The sequence below is a fragment of the Lolium perenne genome, chromosome 2, assembly GCF_019359855.2.
Source record: "Lolium perenne isolate Kyuss_39 chromosome 2, Kyuss_2.0, whole genome shotgun sequence".
Taxonomy (NCBI): Eukaryota; Viridiplantae; Streptophyta; class Magnoliopsida; order Poales; family Poaceae; genus Lolium; species Lolium perenne.
This window is the reverse complement of record NC_067245.2, coordinates 189,700,324-189,705,707: the sequence shown is the minus strand read 5'-3', so window position 1 is coordinate 189,705,707 and position 5,384 is coordinate 189,700,324. Positions and strand designations below refer to the sequence as shown.

General features: G+C 45.6%; 1 long non-coding RNA gene across 1 annotated transcript; it reads left to right on the top strand.

The window, feature by feature from the left end:
* Positions 1-3,727: 3,727 nt before the first annotated feature.
* On the top strand, positions 3,728-5,384 carry LOC139835247 (uncharacterized). Its single transcript, XR_011751029.1, has 2 exons — positions 3,728-3,933; positions 5,173-5,384. It is a non-coding gene; the product is annotated as an uncharacterized lncRNA (long non-coding RNA).

Sequence of the window (5,384 nt, the reverse complement as noted above, 5' to 3'; positions counted from 1 at the left end):
GGTCCAATTCTCTTTACTGAAATACAATCTACTGCAATACTTGTTCTACTGTTTTCTGCAAACAATCATCTTCCACACAATACGGTTAATCCTTTGTTACAGCAAGCCGGTGAGATTGACAACCTCACTGTTTCGTTGGGGCAAAGTACTTTGGTTGTGTTGTGCAGGTTCCACGTTGGCGCCGGAATCCCTGGTGTTGCGCCGCACTACATCCCGCCGCCATCAACCTTCAACGTGCTTCTTGGCTCCTCCTGGTTCGATAAACCTTGGTTTCTTTCTGAGGGAAAACTTGCTGCTGTGCGCATCATACCTTCCTCTTGGGGTTGCCCAACGAACGTGTGAAATACACGCCATCACCCCTTACCTCCCAGGCCCATATACAACTTTGGTTCAGCCATGCTTGCTCATACATACAGGGGGTTATGTCATGCCAAAAATCTAAAGGCCACATACTTGCTGTCAGCTATGAGTTTCTTCAGCTATGGTCATGGGAGTACCTACCTGTTGGACGTCCCCACCTATCCAACATAACCCACCCATATGATTTTGGCCAGGCTATACATGGCCCTCTGACATTTGGATCTCGTTGGGTACATGCTAAAAAAAATTGGTCAACAAATGTGGTGCACGGTTGTTACCCGGAATACCACCAGGAGTTTGAGGGGCTAGAGGATCACATGATCAGATGGAACCCATGGACGGATGATGTCGCTGTGTGGGGTGCTCAGCCACCTACAGCTGATATGTATACAGGCTTCGACTTGTGGTTAACACGCTGCCACCTCCTCTTTCTTTGGATGGTTGAGACATATAACCCAGAGCGTGTTATGCGGCAGTTTGGGCTCTATCAGGTTGTTCCACCACCATTACCGAGGCGACTTGACGATCTAGTTAAAACGTAAGTGCGCTCATTTCAATATAAAATGTATTGCATTTTATTTATGACTTACATATTCCTAATTAAATATATCATTTGATTTCAGGCAAGACAATAAAGGTTTGAATTGTGCCGACTGGAGCAGTCGTAATAGACAGTGGATAGAGCTGTGGATTAATAATGCGGCATCCGATGTAGTGCAAGAACATAGGTACGTTTTGTATTAAATTATTTCGATTATTTTTATACATGTGCTAACGACAATTATTTCTTATATTGGTAGACCATATAGTGACGCCACATATGACCACTACAATCATTGGTATCGCAGTAGCACAAGGATTTTGCTCACCGGTCCTCCACCAGATTACACACATGCCGATCAGCTGGTTGTAGGGACTGAACGAACATCAGCATACCATCGCGAAACCTCGGTACTTGCATTTCTTTATAAATATGAGTTTATTGCAATTAAAATAAATATCCACAATATTTTCTCGTACTTTGAGTTTTCTATTTTCAGATACAAGAATATAGGGAGATCGCTCGGTCTGCATCGGATGCTTTGCGGCTGCGAAACGTGAATAGCCCTGAAGGAAAGTCCCTGATTAGGCGTATTTTTAATACGGCCGTGAACGGGCTTAAAAGATTTGGTTGTGCTCGAGATGACGACGTTGTTACGCGAAAATACGACATGCCAGATGCACCGTCGTCTAGACCCAGTATGGCGTGTACGAGCAGTATGGCACGTATGTAACGGCCCAGGATAATACCCCTCTATTAGTTTGCCTGTTGTTTTTGTTTGTGCATCATAAGCATCATATGCATCTTATCACGTCACCTTTGTTTTATAAAAATTGCATGAGATAGTGTTCTTGTGTTTTTGTTTGGCTCTCTCCCTCTCTCTTGTTTTTCTAATCCATGCTCCAACCCTCAATCTTCTTCTCCTTCTCACTTGTGATGTTCCAATCCTAATCTTAATCTCCCCTCTCTTAATCTTTGCTCTTGTCCAACCAGAACATGTTTTTTTCCCAAAATTCTATCAAAGGTTATATAAAACCTCATTTCTCCTCTTCTATTTATTTTGAAATCAAATATATTTCAGCAAATCTGTAAACTATGGCAGTTTGTTTTGTTTGAGAACTTACAAGGACACTTTCAAAAAAAAATTCAAATTATGATCTCTCCCTTTTAATTCTAAAATGAAGTTTTAAATCAAAACAAATAAAATGAAACCTAAGCTAACTAACATAGTCTAACTAGCCTGGGAGTGAGGTTTTGCCTAGTTTGTCTAACCCAACCCAGCGGCCACTTTGCCTATCCAGGAGAGGAGCTCCTTTTGTCCCCGCTGCTCACGCGAGGCGTGTGAAGCTTTCGTGGTCGACGTCACCGTCGCCTTCCTCCCCTTCTAATCCCACCCAGGACTCCAAGAACCCTAGCCCTTGTGTCCCTTCCCTTCCCATCCGCCGCCACTCCTCTGCCCGACGCTCGCCATCTCTTCTTGGACGCCAAGCTCCACCTCCATGACCAGCAAGATCACCGCCATGTTCTGCTTCACCTCGTCCACGAGCTCACCTGATCCGTGGAATCGGACCTCCATCCTCTCCTCTCCATCCTGGACGACGTCAAGGACGCCAACTCCCGCAGCTGCTCGAGCCATCCTCACCATCAACGTCTACCCCCCGGCCACCGTCTCCTCCTCCGTCGCCGGCGGCCCTCCACCTCTCCTTCAGCACCCCTGGGTGAGCACCACACTTTTCCCCCTACCCTGCATGCCTCAACATATCTGCATCATCGAACGGGAGAACGAGATCGATTTGAAAACGAAAACAAAAACGAAAAGGTGCAGTTTGATCTGTTTCACGGTGGCCACTTTCGACGCAGATCCTCGCCGGCACAGTCCATATCAGCACGAGATTCTTGTTTCTCTAGATGCACCACATCACCAGCTATCTACTGGTTTTTGAATCATCCCAAACGGCGCAGTATCGGCTACGCCATCGTCTTCCAAAGATGACACCAGAAAACTGTTTCAGTTTTCAGTTTTCAGTTCGCTGTCTCGTCTGTCCGTTTTCCGGCGACCCTCCCCGTCGCATGTGTGCACCGTTTCCACCCAAGCCACCTCCATTCGAATCGTGGCACAATCATCTTGCTCAACGTCATTTGTTTCATTCAAAACGGTGCACAGAATTGTTGCGAGCGACACTTTAAAATCTGTGCAGATTCGCGTCTACAGGAAATCGCAAGTGTCAATCTTCAGTTTCAAGTGTTCAAAAATTCAGACAGCTGCTCTACACACCTTACGTTGTCGGAAGCCTGTATCATATCAAATCCGATCGAGCAGCCCAATGGGTTTGCTCCTTGCTCCACACTGAAGCTACCTGAGTTCAAATCCTGTACGGAGCAGTAAAACCACCTTTTTGCATCCTTGCCACGCGGCGCCTACGTGGCCGTGGACCCATCTGTCTGTGCCTCTGGCTATCTTCCAGCACGGTGTAAACATTTTTCCGGCTCAATTCAAACTCAGTTTCCAGACGCAATCAGATGCTTTTCAAACCAATTGTTTTTGCACTTTTATAAATCAAAATCAAACAACTTTATATCCATTTTGATCAGAAAAACATAAGGAACAATAATAAGCCATCCATTCATCTGTTTGCATCTCGCATCATGTCGCGCGTTGATAGACGTGCATGTATACCTAACATATATGCGGAGTATTTCGAATATCCACCTAAGGTCTCCCCGCTCCGTTTAACTTTGAAGTAGATCACCCTTGCCATGCTAACCAACACTTAAATTTACCGGTAGGAATGCAACTCCAACCTAAATTGCGTGTCCGGGGTTCCGACTCCGATTAAATTGGATAAGTGCATCGCATCATATCTGCCATGTCATGCATATCATCTTGATCATGCTGGATCTTCTTTATCCGTAGTAGTAAGACTTGCATACGTTGTGTGTTCCAGCATTTTGCTTCTTCCCGGATAGGATCACGAAGTGGTGATGTGAGGTACGACGAGTGCTACGACAAGTTCTTCTGCAGCTTTTCACAGGCGAGCCCACCCCTTCACCTATTTTACTTTTACATGCTCTTTTGATCTATTGCTATCCTTATGTTGCGATTCTGTTGTGTCACGTGTCCTATCCACCTGTTACCTATATGTCCGAGATACACCTCCTCGCCCTACCTATTGTTTGTTGTTTGCCAGCCTTGCGAGTCGTAGGCGTGTTTAGGCTCTGTTGTTTATCTCGATCTGTTATCGGTATATGTTGGGTTGTTGGGAGGTTTTTACATGCTATATTATTTGTTGGAGATAATCACACTTTACTTTATTGTTAACAACTAAAATTGTAAGCAGAGGCATCTGTGAGGCCCTTTGCGAAAGCATCGGAACTTTGACTCGCTAATGTCCCCTAGGACCCGAGTTCTTGTTATCTGTTCCGAGATTGAGCGCTCTACCCGTACGTGGGGGAATGGGATCCCCATCACCCACTACCTTTCCTCGAGTCTGTTTATTGGGAGCCACAACCTTGGTTTTATTTGCCCATATGCACGATGCACGATTTACTTCCTGTTGCCTTCGGGTGTTTATATTCTGTACTGTACTCATAACGCGGGACTCCTTATCCTTGGCCGGTCGTTAGTGCCCGCCTTGGAAGCCGTCGCAAACCTCTGGGTCCGTATCGGAGTACGGCCGAACTTCGTCACGGGTAGCTTAGTTGGGTGGCTCCCATTAAACTTTCTCTTGCATTGGGAACGGTCTTGTTGTGAGACTCCACCTGTAGTAAGTGGGTTCGAGCATGCGTATGGTTACATTTGGGCAACCCCTGCAGGGTGTACATCTTATCGATAAGCCGTGTCCGCAGTTATGGACGACTTGGAATTGTATAGCTTGATCATAGAACAACTTACACCTTATTTCCTGTTGTTAATAATTTACTAATAAAACTCTTTCAAAAGTGTGTGTGCCTTTGCAATACCTCTTGGCGAAGGGGGATCGCATTGGCTGGGTTATGTTTGTGTAGTATTTATCTATTACCTTGTGCGCTCTCTTATCTTATCTGATAGACGGATGTTGTAGCGTGTCTCTATTGGTTATAGTTATGCTGCCGCTAAACCTACCATATAGCCCCCGGCGATATATATATATATATATACTCGCCCGGCGAGCATAGCCATTTCTAGTCTCGCTAAGTACGTGCCGGAGTTCGTTCCTTGGTACTTACCCTCGCCTTCCTTTCTTTTTGTCTCCTCCCCCTTTTGTCGGCAACCGATGGCCCGACTTTGACAGGTACGAGATGATGACGTTAGCAAGGTTACCCTTCCGGCTTGGCCTGGGCAGGGTTATGGACGCCACTGGTTATCTTCAGGACTCTTAGTCCAATTTGTATCTTGTCCGTACTCGGACGTATTCGATCTTTTGTATGATTTGGATCTTTGTATTGTATATTTGTATCTTGACTCGTTGGAGTCGTTGTTGTAATATATGTATCTTGTGGGCTC